Source organism: Passer montanus, unplaced genomic scaffold, assembly GCF_014805655.1.
Source record: "Passer montanus isolate IOZ18808 unplaced genomic scaffold, ASM1480565v1 scaffold6, whole genome shotgun sequence".
Lineage (NCBI taxonomy): Eukaryota > Metazoa > Chordata > Aves > Passeriformes > Passeridae > Passer > Passer montanus.
Window position 1 is genome coordinate 13249156 of NW_024371037.1, and position 22157 is coordinate 13271312.

Sequence of the window (22157 nt, forward strand, 5' to 3'; positions counted from 1 at the left end):
AAGCTATACCAAAGAAGGGATGAAAATTAATGTGGTTACCTCTGAGAGGGAAGCTGTAACCTTCACAGAGACTTTCTTTCCAGCTGTGTTCAAAGGCAATGTAATGACTTCAGAGAACTGCAGTGACTCATTTTAGTTGATGACTACATAACTATTCATTTACCCTTAATGAGTTTATTCCATCAGGTATAGGACAAATTCTAAACAAATAATGCCACTGAATCACACACATCAATAAATTTGAGCACTAAACTGATTCTGGGCAACAAAGGTAATGATAGAGAGAGCGGAAGAAAAGCTGCTTCCAATTAATGAAAATGCCCTCTGTATTTTCTAATAGCTCAAACATTAATTTGAAAATGGCTTTCTTGGCAATAATTTACAGACAACCACTTCATAATGGGGAAACAATTCAAATTTATGTGCACTCAAACAGTGATGATCTGATTAACTTATTAAATTCTTGTTGATTCTACAGTCCAGATGAAGTGTACCGTTCTTCATGGGTTTCATACCTTGCAGTTTTAACTTCTCACATTATCAGACTTCAGGCTTCAGTTGCTGGTGAAGGTCTTTTTTCTGGGACATCTTCTGGACAGAACCAAGATCCCAGGGATTGATTTAATTTGTCTCTTTCCATTAATTCCAAAAGTATACTCTCTTCCACATTGGAGGAACACTTGATTAAATTTAGCACTAGAATTCACATAGTCCTCAGCTGCTGTGGAGTACAATTGAAACGGTGTGAAATATTAGATACACACAATTCAAGTTAAAGCTGATTCAGTCAGGGGATATCCATGCTGGATTTAAGTTCAAGAAGCTTAGCTTGAACCATGTCAAGCTTAATGTCCTTCAAAGGAAGCGAGTTAGCTTTTGAAGCAAGAGAAGATAAAAAATTATCCATGGGAAAAGACAAAAGAACACAGTCAAATCAGTCTGCCAAATCTAGTGTCCAGTGGCTTTAAACAATGATCAGTAAAATCAATTTTCTGTAATGTATTTGTCAGCTGGAGCTACCCCAGCTTTAATCACCATCCCCTTGGATTTTTTGTATACCCTAGATAATTCCAAGGACAGTACAAAGTTGTTCACACCCTCAAATATTATGTAGAAAAGACTACTGAGGTACCACAGGCTAGCATAAATTATTGTAAATAAATATGTAACTATCTCCAGCATCTGTTTCACAATAAAAGAGAGGCTTTCAGTGGCTATGCAGTGTGGCACATGAAAAAGTTCTGCATATTGCTATTGAGTAAAGAGGAGCCCTAAAACAACCAGCCCTTCATTTACCACTGTGCTTCACGGCTAACCTTGCCACTTATTCCCTGTCCTGACCTTGGGCCATTCCAGCCTTGCAAGGTGTTATCAGTGTAATCCAAAACTGATCAGACACAAGATGGACTTGAAGCATAACTATATTTTCAGGTGTGACTTGTGTGTCATGATTCTCTCATGCACATCCCCCTGAAACTGTAATTGCGTATATTCAAGAGATAGAGAATTGTTTCAAAGCATCCAAATATTTTAGCCTGTTTTAGTCAAAACTTCAAATTCTTTCTCCAAAACTGCCCTGAGTCTTGTCCAGTGTATGCAAATTCTGAATAAGCCTAGTTTGTTTATGGGATAAGAACATACATTTTTCCTATTCATTGAACATTTATCTTGGTTTTTATGAGTAAAAAATTCCAGCTTTGTCCATCTACTATATTCACCTGTAACGTTATCAACCCCAGTATTTAAATGCATAATCTCACTTGTTACTTCCAATCACTCTTACACTGACTCTGGGAGTCCTTCCCATTCACCCAACAGAACATCCCCTCCTTTTGGAGACCAGGATCTGAAGTCTGGATCAGTCCTTCCTTAAAATTTCTTGGAAACTTAGAAAGTTTGGTTCTTTATCTGAGTACAGTTTAAATAAAAAGAAGTGCCAGCTTGACAGAAGTTATCTGCAGAAATCCAGCTTAACTGACAAGAGTCACTAGCTGTGTTCACTAGGGCTCCTCTGCACAAGGCCACCTTGAAGAGGTGAGCTACATGAAGTAAATATGTAAAGTCATCATTCTTACATTGAGTGCCTTCGAGAAGTCATCCACAGCCAGTAAAGGACATTTTATCTACAACTGAAAGCAGCCATTAGTGGTTTAATGCTCTGTAGCTTACTCATGTTGTCTTCCCATCTTTCCTTGTTCCACTTCAACTTTCATGACCATTTCCCCCTTTCAGTTTGTCCACAGGTTCTTTAAAATGCTGTGTTGTTGTGGCTGAGGCTAAAGACAATTTTGTCTATCTTTATTTTCTTTTGTCTATGCTCTTGCCATAACAGAAGTGAAATTCCTGACTGATACAGAGGTTTATTCTGTGTTTCAAGTCAGGACAATTCTTTTAAGTGTGCCACATGAAACACAGCTAGAAGCAGCACCAAATGAAGTAAAGCCAAGTCAAATTCCATGAGCACAGACTAGCTCTACCTACATATAGGAAAGACCATGAAAACCTACGTGTAGGAAAGACAATTATTCTAGTAGCTAAATATGTCACCACCATTAACATTATTCTTGTCAGCCTGGGATGGGGTTAATCATGGCTCAGCGTTTTAGTCTAGTGCTCAGTGACACTGTATTTTCAGGATGTCTGTATTGTCCTTTTTGTCTGGTTTCCTGGCATGAAAGAAAGGCAAACACCTTTCTTCATGGCTGCATGCATGCTCCTCTGTATTCCCTGCACTGCTGGGAACTCTTGCTGAAATGTAGTCCAACAAAAATTTATCCTAGTCACTAAGGTATGTTCATTCTTTTCACATGTAGAATTTTAAAAATCCAGCTATCTGAGATGGGAAGGCTTTCTTTGGTAAAATGAGTCTGCTTATTGGCTCAAATGTCATAATACAGGTTGCAGCCCAAAGCACATTTTTATGACCGCATTTCAGTGTTAAAAAAGATCCCGTGGCCTCTTGAAAATACAGCATCTCTGACAGCATTGCTGCCACAGTCTTAACTAAAGCAGTATAAATGCATAAATAGAAGGGATAGGGTGAAGGCCTTCAGGGCATTCCCCTAAAATAGTACCAGGTCTCTAACTAGGTATTTAAAGTGAATTTTCCCCTAATAGGAAACTATATAGCCAAAACTAGCTGTCATTCCAACCAGTGACAAAAGAGCAGTATCCTCTTGTCAGCTGATTGAAATAATCACACAGAAAAAAGCCCATTTTTCTTCTTTAATTCAGGTTGCAAGCAAATTTCTATGTTTTTCCAGAAAACTGTCTACAGAGAGATCTCCATTCACTCTTTCTTTGGCAGAGCCTGGTGAGTTTTAATTCTGGTGGTTGGCACTGGGCTCTTGCTGAACACAGCATCCACAGAGCCAGTGGTGAGCCTGGGACAGAGGTCAGTGGCAAATAGTCGTATAGCACTTGTGCATTGCTAAATGCAGGTCACTAATTTTACCTATCCCATTAATTGGAATGGTCTGATCACATCAGAATGAGGTAGATTGCTGAAATTCCATTATCCAGTAATGCCGAGGTGTGAGGAACTGCCCCTTGCAGGGTGGAGAGTGTCACTTTTACCTAGTCTAGGCATCACTGGGAGCTAAGGTTGTGTGTGCAGGCTATAAATTAACTGTTGCAGTAGCCTGAATCACTTATGTAGCACTTCAGGAGCCATATGTCAGTATATATCAAAATAGCAATATATCAACAACTGTCTGAGGTGTGGGACATGAGATAAAAAGAAAATGGGGTAATTTAAAAAAAAAAGGACTGGGCAAATATAAGTTGCTGATGAACAGCTTCAGAAGTCATTGCTCATATGCCAGCATTTGCTAAAATCAGTTCTGGTAAGGCTGTAGGCATGGAGAGGGAGAAGGACTGATGGACCTGGGTACAGCATGGAGATCCCTCAGCTCTAGCAGCTCGAGCTGACCTTTGGTTTGGCCTCGTGCCGTATCGTTGAGAGGTAATTAGTTCAGGGTCATTTAAATGTGCTCATTTGACCAAATGCAGCACATACCTTGCCAAAATGAGAGGGATTTACATCAGTCTTATCATCTGTATTGAGGCTGATGCTAGATATAATGTGAGCTATATATTTATAGATGCCCCCAGAAAGATTTGCTCTGTCATGTACTGCCTGATAAACAAGAGAATGAGATTTTGATACCACATGAAACAAAAAAAGGGGGAAAGGAGATGAGGAATGTCATTTGATGGACACTGATAGGCATTTATTCACCATGACCTAATTCACTGCTCGTTTCTGGAGCCCAGGGCAATGAATAACATATTAAGTAATATTAACGTGAAATATGGTTTCTGCTACAACAGCAATATTAGGAAAGAACCTACCATTATATGTAAAAATGTATGCATACACAACCCTTCATTTTTTCCCAGAATCCTTTCCTCAGCTGCAGACTATGGCAATATGGCTAGTTACATTAATTCTAATATTATTACCGACTCCAAAGCCTGGGACTTTTCTAGTTGCTTCACAAAACAACCTTATTCTTCTAATCCCATTTCTTTCTGTTCCTAAGTACCTTCCAACCCCTTTTTAATGCATGAATGAAGCAGGAAGGCAGCCTACATTTTTATGTCTCTCAGCACTTTTAAAGATATTAACCAAAGCTGTTTATCCCCATGCTCTGTAGAAAAGCAGAAGCTTGGAAGCAACTCTTTATTTTCTAAAATCCTGGAAACAGGAGTGCATGTTCACAGGTGTATTTCATGTAATATCTTATATCACCATCCTCATTTCTTTCATGAGGAAAGCAGCAAGAAGATGAAACTGGGAAGCACTAGTAAGAAAAAGCAAAAAAGAACCCACATGAAATATGGTATAAAATTGCAGAAATAGTATTTATGTTCTTTTACATATATTCCCATGATGTATAAATCAGGATAATGCTGAGATTATACTTCTTCCCCTCTTTAGTGGAAGAAGAAATGCAAATACTCTAGACATTACAATTCATTTCTTGCCTCACTTAGAAACACATGTATCACACAGAGGATTTTTTTTTATTATGTGATTGGCTTGTAGCTGAAAATAAAAATATCTGCACTAAAATAAGGAAAAATTTGTGCATTAAAAAGGGAAACCTCAAAATTAAGCAAACAAATAAATTAATTCTTTAAGTTTAATGCCTGTTAAACATGGAGGCAATGTTCACTGCATTTTCTAAGGTACTAAGTTATAAGTACCTAAAGCATAAAAAGGTTTCAAAACATCAGCATTTTAAAGAAAATCTAAGTTTCTTAATGAATTTCTAATTTCTTTTAAACAGGCTTTGCTAATCTGACAAGCTGAGTTAAACCTGATTGTATTTTGTCTCAACTCCACTAACAGATGACAGTGTCAGCTCACTTCAGTTAAAGATTGTATAAACTGATCTCCCCTTGCTGTAGGTTTTGGCACAGGAGCCTGCTTGTTCCAGGGTCCCTGTGCTCTCAGTGGAGAGAGAGAGGAGCCTCTCCAGGAGTGAATCGGGTCCTCTACATTGGCAGTGCAGTCCATGCTGGAATCCTCAGCCTTCATGGCACAGCTGCACTACTTATCCACAGGCAGCTGAGGAGAAAAATGGGTGAATATGTCCTGGCTTTCTGTGGAGGAAAACCTGGATGCATGGTAAGGAAGAAAGCTACACTTCACTCACAGAGAGTTTGTGTGAATTGTGGGCTGTATCACACACCTCCATCTGTACTGCCAGGTAGATCCAGACTCAGGACAAGGCTGTGGGGTACAGTTTCTCTAAGTCAGAGCAAGGGTATCTAAGATCAGTTTTAGCTCCAGATCTAGGTCTAGGCTTCACCCATCTACATACCCTCACCAGCAAAGCATGTCCTTGATCATCTGTAAAGTCCTCAGGACATGGAACTGGAAGCTCCTCGCATTGACACCCGTGCAGGAGACACGTCCTTGGCTGTTCAGACAAAAAGCAGTGGTGTGGCATTTGTCCTTTGCAAAGTGGCTTGCTGAGTAGAAAGACAACCTCAAACATCACCCCAAGAATAAAAACACTTCATATGGCTGTGATGGGGATCCAACCCAGGCTACAAAATTGTGCCCAATATTATGAGATAAGGGGAAAAACAACCAAAGTGCTCAATACCCCGTAAGAACAGGGAAACGAAATTATTTACTTTTGAGAACTGAAAAATAACCATGCTAAAAACAAACCAATTTAGAAAAGCAATTTTTACAGCACAGAAAATATTGAGAATCTTTGCAAATAATTAAGCAGTGTAATTGTAGATTATCTTTACTTAATAAAAAGAAAGGTTAGGCATCTCCAGAGCTTTAGAAGACTGTTCTCTTATTATGTCACAGTTGATAGGAATTTAATTGTTCCACTTGAGGATTATTTGCCTCTTATCCTCATGATTATATCTTTTTGGCTCGCAAATCAAAACTGGTTATCAGCAAAAATTACTAATTTCTCTTAAAGAGAGAGTTTTCTTTTGAGATCTTGTGTTGAGACACTAGTCTTGAATACCTTTCTTCTGTAATTTATAGAGAATGGCTGGTTTTCATCTCAAATTTACCCAGTTTATGTATTCTTTACCACAGGCTAATGGTTTCATCCATCTCAGAGGAGCATAAAAGCTCTTAAACTTAAAAATTTAAAGTCCTTTCATTTCTCTGAAAAGGTAACTTGGTTGAAAGAATACAAGAAGTCTCTGTTTAGCAAAAGGTTGCAATGAGATAGATGTCCCCAGATAGCTCTAAAAACCTTGAGCTTGGTGTTCTGATCAGGAATCACCTGCAGTCCACATGCCATCGTAGCCTCAGGCACTGATGTTCGTCATTCCTATTTCAATGGTCACAAAGGGATCAAGACATCAGCTGTATTATATTGAAGCATATACATGTGTACACATAGCATGCACACTGCATTTTTTTTATTTGCATTAGCTTTAATTAATTGTCTTTTAATACAAGAATCCTTACATTCCAGACTTCAATGGCAAATACAAGACTCTTACAATCGCACAGAAGGCAGCCAACTCTCTGCTTGCTCGAGAATAGGATTACCTTTGTTTTCATGCTCTTCATTTCCCCCCACCACTATTGTGCTTTTTAGCATAATACAAGCCTAAAATGATCCCGTGCTTGCCAACTGGTGGCCCGCCATGAGAGCCGATTTAAGCAGTTAGCAAAATCCCCCATCTGGTATCTGGACTTCCAATGTATGTCCTGCACATTAGCACAGCTGAGCTTCCAGCTGAGACCCTCTGTGCATTTCCACCAGGTGAGCCAAAATACTAAGCCAGGAGGTGCTTTACTAAACCTGTCTCAGCTGGAAGTTGGTCTCTGCAATATTTTTCAGTATTATTAAATTAGTTCATTCTATTCACAGATTCAGATGCTATTTTAGAACAGTTTTACTCTTTTTCCCCAGGCAACCTGGTTTTTTTATTACGAGCTATTTTTGTATGAATCTTGTTCTGCAGATTTCTTGGAAGAAAGAAAAATGGTCTCTGAGCTTAAGGTGTGCTCAGTGCCTGCTGTTCACTGATTTATCATGTGAATTTGGCATGATACTTTTTTTTTCTTTTGCTCAACTCTTATGTTGATCCCTGAAAGCTTTGTTAAAAAGACCAATACCCAGGAAACATAGTACCTGTGATTTTTATGGAATGCTTTGTGTAGTTAAAGAGTTTTGAAGTATGCTGTTTTTTTTCAGAAATTGTCTTATTATTGGCTCTCAAGTATTTTCCCTGACTGAAGAGATGTGGTAATAATATCCATCACAAATGTATCTCAAATGTCTCTTTGGGTCATATCACCATATCCAGTCTCATCTCCTTTATTCTCAATGCTTATGTTATTTGTAGGCCTAATTCCTCCCACCTTTGGACACACAAAAGTATCTTCAGAGTCTAACTTAAATGCATTGTCAGTAGGAAAGAATAAGCACCATCATTTAAGTTTGGACATTCCTTGTTAGCACCTGTCAAAAGTTTTCAAAGCCACTGCCTGTTTTGAGAAAAGTGAAGGGACAATTACATTGTCAGAGAGATCTTAAGTGATGATTGTGTAGAGGAAAGGAGCTTATTAAGACAAATACCAAGGGTAAACAGAATGAGTTCAACCCTGATGGTTTTATTTGGTTTGCCTAGCAGCCAAAAGGCTGCCAGCTGTTCATGCACATGGCCAATCACATCCTGGCCAAGGTCACAGCCTCTGCCTAACCAGCAAGCAAAGCACATATGGTAGAAGGCATGGGAGATGACAACCTCTGTGTGGAGGTGCAAGATATGTAGATTCAATGCTAAAAGTGCTTTGAGCAGGTGAATGTATATGACCACCTCAGAGCTGGTCATACTGGGAAATATATTGGGGTCCGTTTGGAAAGCTATTGCATGGTTAATTCCTCTTAAAAATAAGGAAAGCTGTTTTACTGTGAGGGTGGACACAGGCTGGCCAGAGGGATTGTGGAGTTCTCCCCCTGGAGATATTCAAACCCTAACCACCCTGACCCTGAGCAACCTCTTCTACCTTACTCTCTGCTTGGGCAAGGTGGGTTAGACTGGAAACACCCAGATGTTCTTCCAATCTCTGTAATTCTGTGATTTGGTGAAGCAGAAAGCTCATGGAAGCGATGAGGACAACCTAACAAGTGATGAGGACAGCCTATTAAGCAGGCATGCCAGAAACGTGGAATATGCTGAAGGGTGCCATTGAAGGCCATAAGGGACATGGAAGAAGGGTGGGGAAATGAGGCGGTTGTCAGGGAGTTGTTAGGGTACTGTGGGGCTGTAAGAAGGATGATAAGAGTCCCCATAAGACCATGGGGTTAGCAGTGTGTATGGAACTTGAAGTACTGAAAGGGGTGTGTAACAGATGATGGAGGTGGGATTCACAAGAACCAGAAGGATATATTACCAGAGAAGATGAGGAATATAGAGACTGTCCAGGAAATACGTCTGGATTAGTCCCATGGTCCTGAGAGGCTTCCTATATTTCAGCATGTTTTCAGTTCTTCAAATGTTTTCTACAGCTTTATGCAGAATCTTCACTACTAGTTTGGTGTTTTCCAGTTGTTGTTATTGGGGTTTGGGGGCTTTTTCCTCCTTAATTTTTTGTTTTAATATCATACATCTCAGTGAATACATTTCTTACTTTCTTGAGTTAATTGTAGGTAAGAGGTGAAACCTGCTTACCGTATGTTACATTTTAATGAATTCTTTCTTTCTGCATGCTACTCTTTGATACAAATTACTTAGTTTGGCTCTTTTATTTTGGTTACAGGGTGCTAATGCACTTCCAGCATGTCATAGGAGTCATTTCTATCAGAAGAATTTAGCTTTGATCATGCTTTTCCTGTTATCCTTGTTGATTACCACTATTTGCATATTACTTGATTCCCCAGGTTTGTGATCTGTCATTTGGTCTGGTTCCATCCTCTCTTGTCTCTCCAGGTTCCTTGTTTGCTTTGCTTTCTGCTTAGCTCTACTTTGGTGTAAGAGATATTTCAAAACTCATTAATTTCAAAGGCAAAGGTTTGTTTTACACATTTGCTTTTTTAACTTTTGGCAGTTTTAGTTTATTTCATTACAAATGAGTCTTTGATATTCATCAGAGATCCTGTGGTGAATTGTTTGCTCTTAAATACCTGGTTGAAATAGAAAGGTAAGATGACACTGCTTCAAAGAATCAGTGCTGAGAAAATGCGGAAAGCAGTAACTTCAGTATCAAGGTTTTGTTACGGCCAGGTGTGCTTCCACATTCATTTTCTGTACAGGTGTCATATTTCTGTCTGCATGAAAGTTTGCAGCCAGCTTCTAAACTCACACAGTGAGAAGTGCCTTGTTTTTATGGTGCTTGGGACAGTGAAGGTCATTTCAACTATTTGCCTGCGTCTCCCCTGTAGATTCACACTCTGTTTTGTAATTTCCAGGATGCTCCTCATTATGTTAACTGCCTGTGAACCTGCTCACTGGGTAAATGAAGCATTGATAAATGGCAACTAAAGTTATATCCAATTATGAATGATAGTGCAAGTTTCTTGTCTGTGCCTGTTATCTTCCTCTAGTGTTCTCCTTAGTGCTGAGTGGATTCATTCATTTGGCTTTACTTATAAATCTCAAATTTAGTTTTTCTTCTGCTGCATACGCATACTCTGAGGCTCATGCCTCCTTCTCTTGGATGTTTCACCTTGGATTGTCTGCCATCCCATATCAAACCCACTACCTCCAGAGCTGATTTTTCAAGACTGCCCTTGAAGTCATCTCTGCTCCCCTCACCTCCAGCACTGTCAGTGACATGACTTTCTCTCACCTGTATGGGACATCACTCATTAACCTCTGCCACCTATTCTTACAGATGAGCCAAATTGTTGCTGTCACATTTTCCTCTTGCCTCACCTCTGAGTCTCTTCTTCAGGTCCCATGAGTATACAAAATGCAGAATCCTTGCTTTCAAGTCTCTATATGAATTTTCTACTTTTATAGTTGCTCAAAAACATTGTTCATACCCCCTTTCCTACTTCCAGGGGCATTTCTTAATGTGATTATTCATTTAAAATATAGTTGAATTTTATTCATGAGAGGGGATGGATTAGGTATTCTAAAATTTATTTGCTTTCTTTAAGCTCACCTGTGGCAGTGATTATTCAGTAGGATGAAGAGTAGGGTAGAACATAAGCACAGCACCAGCCATGACCTGCACCCTTTTCCTTTACCTTGTGAAAGGGTATTTCAGCTGCTGCTCCTGATCAAATCATCCATAGTGTGAATTTAGTGAGACAGATCCAGTCTAACTGAGAAGTTCACAGTGCTCAGGCTCTGCTCTTCCAGAAGGTTGTAGGCTGGGACCCATATGATCCACATATGATTTTTTATATATCCTGTGCAAGTGATGAGCAAATGAGGGTCATTTCACCTTCCCCTTCTTATTTTCCTCCAATACCTTTTTCTTTCCAATACCTTTTAATGATCTTTCTAAAACTGTCCAGGCTGATGCTGTTCCAGTGCCTGACCACCCTCTGGGTGAAGAACCTTTTCCTATATCCAACCTAAACTTCCCCTGACTCGCTTCAGGCCCCTGTCACTGGTAATGAGAGTGGAGATCAGTGTCTGCCCCTCCTCTTCCTCTCATGAGGAAGTTGTAACTACAATATGAGGTCTCCCCTCAGCCTCCTCTAGGCTGAACAGACCAAGTGACCTCAGCTGCTCCTCAATGGCTTTCCCTCAAGGTCCTTCACATTCACAGAAACACAAACACACAGGCCAAGAATACATTCAGGAATCTGTAAATAATCCTATATTATGGATGCAAAGGGACACTTTAAAGTATAAAATGCTCATTTTCTTGTTTATAAGTCTAAAATACACACATGGAAGAAAAGGTAGAGACATAAGTCCTATTATTAGAGAGTTTCACTCTACTTTTGTAATTTTTGTAATTTTGGAGGCTTTCTCCTAAGCCAACAGGATATAATTTCTTAATGATACAATAATGTCTTTCTTCAAGCATTAAGTATTCTATGTTCATTTTTGCAGCCTTAGTTCTGCTGGAATCAGGTAGAATAAGGAACCCAGTGCCTTTCTCTTTAGAAGATGCTCACAGTGCACACAGGAATATTATCATTTTTGTAAGCAATGAGAAATCTTTCAAGTAATCTATGTAGATGTTATCTTTGCTGATATGGCAGTTTTCACATTTTTGTGGGAAACGAAGTTAGCTTTCTTATCGACCCAGTGACTAGGTCTGAAAATATAATCTCAGTACAAAGCCAAACTGAAAAATGTTTTAAACTTTTAGCTCCCTTAGGTTATTAACGCCTGAATAAAACATTCTTAATTCTTTCTGAAAGTCTGCCTGCAAATTTGTCACTGTTTGGATGACTCCTACATATTATCAAGTATTTGAAAAATATTTTTTAACATGCTAAAGATTTTATATTGGTCAGTTGTCATAATTGAAATGTGGTCATAAACTTGAAAAAAATTATCAAAATAACTTACTGGCTTGCAAGAAATGTTTATTATTAATATGAGCTAAGAATATTCAGTGCATAATGAATATAATTCCTTTTCAGTGGAGTTTAGAGAGATACATTTTGAATTTGCAAATATCAAACATGCTAACATGAGCCCACATCTTTTTGATGAGAATTAAATGCACAGATTTGTTTGAGAAGTAGGGGTTTTATTTTCTCTTCTGGAGAACAGAGTTTTAACAAGCAGGTCCCTGGAGAAAGTGAAATATCTTGGAGGAATCATAAGAAAATGGGGAAAAAATAAAAATGGGGGAAGACAAGGAATAGGGGGGAAATAGATAAAAAGAAATTGGTGTTGGGCATAAGGAAGATTAAGGACAGCATTCTGACTAGGGGCTTCAATTTGCAATGCAAAGTCTGTGTTCCAGAGAAAACATATTAGTCTTATCCCCAGACTGAACCAGATTGAAAAACTGTGTTTTCTGGTGCTGAGTGTTTCCCATAAAGTAGTATTGTGCAACTGAAACTGCCACAGTCTTCCTGTTTATCATCCCGGGTTTTTTGTGAAAACTGCAGCATCAGCCCTTTGTAAGATAGGGTCACAAGATAGGAAAATTGTTATTTCATTTCAACAATTTTACTACTTTTCTTTATATAACCTAATAGTGTGTTATAGCCATAGCCTTCTCTGCCAAGTAAGCACAAAAGATTGCCCTTTGCCTACTTTCTGTATTTTTCTTTACCTGGCAAGCAAGAAAAATCCATGAATTTTACTAGTTCTTAATAAATACTCAACAGTGATATGAAGCAGCAGGGAGATGCAAAAGGAATAATAATTCTATTAAATGAAAAGGAGTTCGATTAAGCCAGTTCATTTATGTTCAGGAAGGAGAAGGAATATGTTTACATATGATAAAAATAAACTGATGAAATTTCTAATATTTATAGAATATTGCTCAAAATCCTTTCAATGTGAGTAATGCATTGCCTTTAATCTTCCCATCTGAGCCAGGCTTACCTTCAAGTCTGCACTCTTACCCAATTTCTTTTGTGGGAACTCCTCCCAGTTTCTGAAGGAGGGAGAAGACAGGGCATTAGAGGATGTCCCACTCTTGGGGCTGGAAAGGCATCAATACAAATTACTTACTCCCCAATCTAATTCATTTTATTTCTGGAGCTGTAGTAGGGAAGCATCTCTAATCAGAATGCCACCTTGAGGGAGAGACCCATGCTGCCAGCATGACCCTGAAAAGTCCCAGGGCCCAAGCAGCAAAAAACTGCTCTCAGGCAATTCTTACCTGAGGAGCACTGCACAGCTGCATCAAAGATCCGCTAGACGCAGTGAAAATATTTACATTTCATCCACAGTTTAACAATAAAATATAATGTCCCACTTCCTGCCAAGCAGATCGAGACATCAGTTGTTTTAGTACCAGCATCACTATTAGGTCATTTTTGGGAAACCAGAAGAAAACAGTTTGCTACAGAATGGTTCAATTCACAGCTCTTGCTCGTGGTGCAGTGCTGCAGAAAACCTCTAAGAGCTGGGATATTCTGGATCCACAGCTCACATCACAGCTATCCACCTCTCTTTGCCACTATTTCAGATTCTGACGGCTGGATCATACTTAACTGTGTCTGAAGCCAGCATAGAAATTTGTCATTTTGTGCTAAGTTTTCTTCCAAAATGTCCATCTGCTGTTCCACTCATCAACACACAGTTGTTATTCCAGCAGGAAAAAGGCTACTTTTAGACACTTGGCCACATTTCAGCTCCAGTTTTGTCATTTGGCTTTGGCTGAAACCCATTTCAGTGCTGACTGAAAGGTGAATGCTCAGAATGGGGTAGCTGCTGTCTGACCTGGCACCAGCTGGCCTGCCACAGCACTCCCCTCTGCACCACACCTGGCTCATGCCTGTTCACACCCATGTCACCAACTTTCCTGTGTCTCTTACATGGTAACAGCCTGAAGCACACAAAGCCCGGTCTTCCTGAGTCTCATTTGGTACAGTCATGACTGAGTGCTGCCACAGCGCTCCCCTCTGCGCCACACCTGGTTCATGCCTGTTCACACCCATGTCACCAACTTTCCTGTGTCTCTTACATGGTAACAGCCTGAAGCACACAAAGCCCGGTCTTCCTGAGTCTCATTTGGTACAGTCATGACTGAGTGCTTAATCCTTGCTATAACTTGTTTCATAGTGTTTACATGTTGGATTGTAGATGAGGCCAAGAGTATGAAACAACTGTCATCATCACAGGTCCCAATTAACCCTTGTACTGTTAACTTGATGATCAGAGCTGTTACTTCCTCACCAATGCATACACAAAGCTGGGATGGGTTGGAGGCAAATGTACATGGGGGAGTAGCCATTACCACAGGGATAGAAAAAAAGGAAAGGAACAAGTTGGACACAGCAACGGAGGAGGAGGAACAGAAGATTGTAGGGCTGCAGTTTGGATTGCTGCAATTTATAAGGCATTTGGCACCTACAGGGTGTCACAGCTAAACCTTCCCATTGCACAATGCACCTGTGGGTGGTGAAAGAGCACTCCTCTCAGATTAACCTAGTCCATGGATTTTCAGGGAGGCCACCTTCCAGCCTCCATCTTTCTAAAAATTATTCAATGACACAGAAAAAATCTGGGCAATGTTTATGTATGATTATGTCATAGATCATAAAATAAAAATAATTTTTGACTTCCAAAAAATCATACATACTCCTCTGGTGTAACACCTGCTCTAAACAGGGACTGTCCTCTGCAGCTGGCTACTCAAGCAAAACAGCACTGTCCTCACAGGAGAAATACTGATATGCCCAGCTAAGGTACATGGAAATGGAGTGCACTGCAAATTGAGGCAATGTGTTAAACTGGGCTTTTTGCATTGGGATAATAGGCTCCCGAGCAGTGATGTCAGTGATGTCATTTCCCTGTACTATAGCAGTTACTGTGGAATCTGCTTTCCATACCCTAGAGCCTCATTCCAGCTTCCTTAGGGTCACATCAGTATTGGTCTCTCAGAGGAACAAAAATATGAGAATTCTTCACTTTTGTGTTAAATTACCCTAAGATTGCAAGAGTAGTATCTGTGATAAAACCTGAAAATTGTCCATTCACACAGTTGTGAACAATTGTGAACAGTTGTGTTCAGGACCTATCACTGGTTATGTTTTCTGATGTTTACATCTCTCCTCTGATTTTATTTTTTTAATTGCTTCACCTTCTGTCATTAGTCTGCCACGGATCATCATTTGCTGCATTCCCATGGTCTGCAAACAGCTTGCTAAATGGAGGGGTGTGGGTCCAGCACCCTGCTGGGCTCTTTCCCTGCCAACGCCTGAAGTTGCCAGGGCTGAGCTCCTGGGAGTCTGTGCAAGTACCTGCTTGCTCTGTCTTCAAGGGAGCAGGAGCTGCATCAAACAGGCAGGAGATCCCCCTGGACTGTGCTTGCCAGCTGTCCAAAACTCCTTCCAGTTGGGATGTGTTGCTAACTTACAGGGCAGAGTAAGGTGTGGGAATAGATGGGGGTGACCCATGGCAAGGGCAATTCACTCTTTCACTCAGAGATGAGGAAGACAAAATGCACAACACAGCATGCTGTCTATATTCACTCCTAGAATGTATAATTTGTCAAAATAATGTTCTTTTAATACCCAATTAGACTTTCTTATCAGCCTGAGGCACTAGTAGTTCTTATGGTTAATCAAGACCCCTGTTGCCAGGGTAAGCTCTCCTGTATGGCAGCCACGTTCTCCCACTTCAATGAGGTAGGGGAAAAAAGCTTGATTTTGAGTCAGTTATTTTTACAGGATATCCTTGGTACCTTCTGGAAGAAATCTATGAAATAATGAGTATGTTATGCCATGATTTTAGAGATTATTCAAACACCCTATGGAAAAGCTTTACAGAAACACCTGTGTCAGCAGCTAAATAAATAATGTGTAGGGAGCAGATATAAATTTGGGCTGTAGTGAGGAAGGAAAAGTTGGAAAAGGGGGTGAAGCAATGCAGCACCACTTTAGGTCAATCTTCTGCAGTCAAACAAAAGCAGTTTTTAGATTCACATTCAGTAATTTAAATCTGCTGACCTTTAATTCCCACTTAGAATCTATAAAACAATGTGAAATCCATATTTCAGGTAAATATGTGACCTTGTTCTAGAGGAAGCTTGGTAAGCTAGACACTAAGGGGATGTGGCAAGGAATAGTCCATTAAATAAAGCTATGGTATGAAGGACATTACCTTTAATACAAATATTTCACCTCTTGATATTTACTGTTCAGGTTGTGGCTGTGAAATCTTTCCCTTTGTGCATGGACATTTTTTGAAGTTCCCATTTTCATTTTTTCTGTATGCTCTTATTAAAATTCACATCACACCATGGTTCAGTTCTATTGAGAAAAAAATCCCACTGTATTCTTTCTCTGATACATTCCTGTGTGCAGTTTGGGTAGCACTTACCTCCATTGATATTGTTAAAGTTTCATAGCAAGCCTTCACACTGCTCTGCTTTTGTGTAATCTTTATAGTAATAGGGCTAATTCAATAATATTCACACTGCCAAGTGAAGAAGTCCGTAATGTAAAACTCAATTACCTTTTCCATTCCTTTTCTCAGTTGCTCTTCTGCTGTGCTTAGTCTTTTATCTTCTTCACTGTAAACAGGTAGCTTATTTAAATTTAATAGACACCACTGCCTTCCTCGTTTCGGTTTTTTCCTTTGAACCTTCTAGACACTCTCATGAGATGTTCATTCACCTTTGTGTAATACCATAGTAATAGCAATACAGGGGGAAAAAATGTAATGATTGCATAAAAGCTACAGTAAATGCCTAATGAACACTTTGTTTATGAAGAATTTTGCTTGGGTTCCTAACTGCACTTTGGTAAATTATGTAAATTAAATATTCATTACTTTGTACTTCATTAGTTCACATTTGGAACATTTTTTCTTCTTTATAGTAGCCTGGGGTAAAGGTATTTTTAATATAGTTTATTCTGATATTTTTTTCAGAAAATCTTTAGTTAAAATGCTAGAGGAAAAATGTACTTATTCCACAACAGCCCAGAATATCTATATATTCCAGAGACTGAGTATTTTCTCTCCAAGAATATTATGTATATTCAAAAATTGTTCAGAGTTCTTATTTCAATAACCAAAGTAACTAAATATTTAAACTGATTTTTGTAGTAAGAGTGCTTACTGATCATATCCTCACTCAGAGAGAATTACAGTTCCATTAGCATGAGCAGTATCTGACAAATGGGGAAGCACAAAGCATGTGTTCCACACTGTTGCCTTGCATTGCTCACAGTCAGCCCTGGCTGTGACCCTGGTTTATTTGGTGCAGGAGGCAAGTGCTGCTCACCAGCCTGGAGAAAGTGGAAGGAGTTACAAGGAAGGTGGAAGCTGGGGGTCCAGTAGCCCCGGTTGCCCCCTGATGGGATTGTGCCTGCCCACAAGACCCTGGCCAACACACCGAATTTTTCTTGCTGTTGTTTGAAACATTGGAAGGATGTTAACTGAATGAAATCTCTTGAAAGGTTTAGTGGCTCTCATATATTCTCATATATTCTCATATATATATATATTTAGTGCCCTCCTCACATATTCCTTCATCCTCAGATGTGGTATCTGGGTATGCAGTCCATCTCCAGAAAGTGTCCTCACAAGCTGTGCAATGCTTTAAAGAAGAAAAGCATTTTCTAAATGTTAATGAGCAGCAATCCATGTCAAACTTTATTGTTCAGACTTGAAACTAGGGAAGCTGGCAATTCCAGCTAAATTACAGATGCACTGCAGGGAGGGGATTCATTAAAATAAAATCTTAAAAGAGCTTGGGTTTAGTGTGTTGACCACACAGCAGATAGATGTAAAGGAGAGATCCCTGATCTGGTGATTAGTAACAACACAGAGAGAAACAATTTGTTCTGTAAGTCAGCTGTTGTATTGCTCCTTGTCAGTAGAAATATTATTTTAATTCTCTTCCCAAGCAGTCCTAGGCAATAGGATGTGTTTGCATGGGTGATGAGATGAGGTGAGTGTGTCGGCCTACCCATACTCAACCACTACGGCTGCAGAGTGTTGAGCTGCATTTTGGATGCTCCAGACCCAGTGTAGGGTCAAGGGTAAAGCCAAGCTATTGGTGGTTTGGGGAGAATATTAATCCAGGGTTGCAAAACATGCTTCATGTGATTTCACTGAGGTTACACAGAGAACATATGGAAGAATCATGAAGAATTAGTGTCTTATGATTACTTGTCTTCTGCTTCAATAACAATTTTTGTCTTTTCTACTGAAACTGTGTTGAAATAAAGTGTGATGCTTTTAGTTGCTACTAAAGGATGCAGTAATAACAGTGTAAACCTGTGTTTAAATGAGATTGTGACTACTTGAGGACCTTATCCTTCCCCAGCCAGCAAGAACTGTGCACATTTTGGCAAGCCAGCTATTCTTGCTGCGGCTCTGGCAGTGCAAGTGGAAAACTGTGGAGAGAATAGGACATTGGTGAAAGAAATAATTGCATCTGTACTGGGTTAATAAATCAGAAACAGGCAAACATTAAATCTGAACAGTGTCCAGCTCTCTGTATGCCTGCATTTTGCTGCATACTAATTTTCTCATTTTTTGTGAGAACTGCATCAAACACAGATCAAGTTTCGCCTCAGAGGCTGCATGAAAATCAAATCACATGTGGATCTTGTTTTATTTGCTGGAAGCAGACATCTCCAGACTATGTTTAGAGCTTCTAGGGGATGCAGCAGAAGAGGTACAAATCAAGGTAAGATGCCTTATTACTAGTCACTTTCTTAACAGGTAGTTGTTTTAACAGCAATAAATAAGCATCACTTTAAAAGTATAAGGCAATAGCCAAGAATGGATCAGAAGAGCCGCATGCTCGGTCTTTGTTTGATTGAGCATGATCTACCTGATAGTTATTTCCAGTTTAGCTGGACACATTGCTATGTTAGGAGCCAGCCCATTAGAGCCCTGTACCCCAGAGTTTCTTTAGCTTCTTGCAAAAGGCTTATTTTAAAATATGTGCTGCAGTGTTCTTGGCATCCTGTCACATTGTACACGCACATGCAGATCTGAAGCCTAGGCAGAGAGCTCCCTCACCAGTCAGAGCATTCAGTTCTCCTTCCCTGTGTCCTCTGCTTTAATAGACTGTAGCACTGCTTTGTTACTGGTTGCCTTTCCCTACACTTTTCACCCTCAGAACCAATGTCTATTTTCTTACTCGCCAATTAAATTGAGTGCAACTCTCTGCAAAATATGTCCATATTAGTCCCCATTTAAGTCTTGTCTATTAGTTTTCATTTGCACACATCTGTGTGTGCTTATTGGGGTGAGGACTCTGGCACACATTATCCTCTGATCTGTGTCCAGGTTTGCATCTCAACAGACCTACGTTGTTTGTTCTGATTCAGCAGTTGTGGATTAATTTTCAGGCATGCAGTGCAACATCTGAGGAATTCTGGGCTCTTCAGTGGAGTCAACAAGGCTGACCATATGGTAGTCTCTGGAACTACCATTTTCTACTTCAGGAAGGAAGACAAAAGCAGCTTAGGCACAGGAACACATATACACACCAGGGTTTTAAAACATGCTTCTTTACTGAGCTCTTCCTCTACTTACTCAAGAACACCACTTCGCTCTAGCTTCAGGCCTCCCTTCCACCTAAGGTCTCTCGTATAACCAGTCCTGAGGAGTCCTGGCTGAGCTCTTCTGAGGGTGTTTGAGGAGGACATTCACCTGAAATGAGATGTCTCACTTTATATCCACAGGCGCCACAGGAATCATCACCATCACAGTACGTTGAATACAGACAGATTTCCCCAACAAAGCAGTGACCAGTTATGAACTTTGTCGAAATAAAAGTGACCAAACACTACTTATGGAGACGGCTTCTCTAGTGGAAGTAAGATGACTGTATGTTTAATGCAAGAAACACAGAGAAATATACTTCTAAACATAGTCAGAAAATTAACATGGTCCAATCTATAAATAAAAACATCTTATGACACAAACATAAACATACAAAATTAATATCTTCTGCAAGGCACTTACACAGCTTGAAGCACAACTCAGGATGGTTAACGAACCCCCTTGTGAATATTATCCAACAAGCCCTATGTCATCAAATAATTTTATTGTTAGTTGAGACTGCCTACACTCTATAATGCAGCTGTAACTGAGAGCTCAATCTGTGATTTGTATTGCATTGTCTCCAAGTAAAACAAAATCCTAATCTAATACTGCACTTATATCTAATCCAAATCATGCAGAGCCATATGAATTCTGTGCTTAGTTCACTATGTTTTTAACATGTTTGAAATTATGTGGGTAGGATAGATCTTGTGCTTCATGACTGTTCAGGGAAGATGGGAATAACGACATGGCACCATGAGCTGGAAGAGTTTCACTGTATTTGTTTTTAAATGTCCTTGCATTGCTAATCACTAAACAAACAGACAAATAAATAAATAAATATCATCCATAATGCAGACCCATTTCAGAAACAGCATAAAAAGAATGAGATAGCTATCTCTTTGGTGACAGAGACATCAAATGCAGAAAATATTCAGCATTAATTCAGAGTTCATTTTGATTTGTTGCAGTTGTACAGGAAATGAGGTTTGAGTGACAACTTTATTTACTAAGTCATAGGCTGCTGAAAATTTGAAACATCCATGCAAAACAGTGGAGCTTTTCATTAACAAGGCTTGATAAGATAAAGTGAAAATATGAGTAATTTTCATTAGCTCTTTTTCAACAAAAGGCATGGAAAATAAATTATATTAAAACCCTGCTCTGCATAATTTTGTGTTTGCAGAAGAAACCTTATCGCAACACCTTTTAATAATATGGAACAACTATTGCAGAATTTGTTGTTTTATCCATTTTTTTCCAGAGATACTAATGTTTCTCTTCATATTGTCTTCAGCCAAAGCTCCCATTTGTGATTTAGAGCAGTAGCTTCCCCAGTATTCTTACATCAGTGGTGCCTATGAAATAGTTGGCAGTTTGATTGCTGTGGACACTAGTTTAACCAAAGGTGGACTTTCAGATGCAGAATCTCAACTGCTTTCAGAAAAGCTGGAATGTGTGCAGTGGCTTGTGTGCCCTGCAAGGACATTCATATTGTACCTAATGCTGAATTAAAACCAGCAGAAAGAGTCAGAGATAAAAAGGGTGAGGAGAGTGCACAGCCCCAGGGCACTATAATGAATATCATTCTCATGGAAGATGTCATTATTGCTGACATTTGAGATTGAAAATAGGAAAAGTTATAATAAACCTCTCATAATAGTAGTAATAACAATGCTTTAGAATAATTTTTAAATTAACCTTATTAGTAAACTCATTTAGGTTTAGTCTTTCCCTGGTTCCCAGCAGAGGAATTCTTTAGAAGGCTAACACATGCTATATGTTTCCTCCTCTTCTGACAGCTTTCCTTGAACTCTACACAGAAATCAATTTACCTCCTCAATATTCATACAGGTGGCAGCTTCTACATAGAAATATTCCTTTAAACAAAAGCCAATTAAAGGTCTGGCAAACTGTTTTCAGAAAAGAAAGCTGTGGGTTTCAAAGCACTGAAAACCAGAGCCAAATACAAAGAAAAAAAAAACCAACCTATTTTATTTTTCCAGTTCAAAAGCAGACCTATCCTGGTGCAGGATTTTTCTAAGTGACATGGGACTAAAGGAACACACTGCATTTAAATACAGAAGAATCATAATTCCTTTGCTTTCTGAAGTAGCACACAAATATCTGTGAGTAACGCCACAGTGAGCAGGACACTTTATAAAATCTAAACAACTGTCACACAGAGGTTATAAGGTCTTTTCTCATACATAAGATAAGCTGGAAATCCATCCCATAGATGGAATCTGAGAAAGTGTTATGAAGTTTCCCACAAAATAAAAAATGAGTTTCACATGTTACTTTATTTCTCAAGGTCATTTTGCTAAACATATGCATACACTCTCACAACTTACCAACAGAAAAAAAACCAAATAAATCAGTATCACAGGGATTTAAAAGATGAAGTGTTCTTTAATTGCATGGTATATTATTTCTGATTATATATGCAATGAAAATGTACAATTATACACTAATGAAGCTCATCGTGTATTTCACTGCTTTTTCCTGATTGTATTCAAGACACTGTAGGTAATTTTATTACTGCCTCC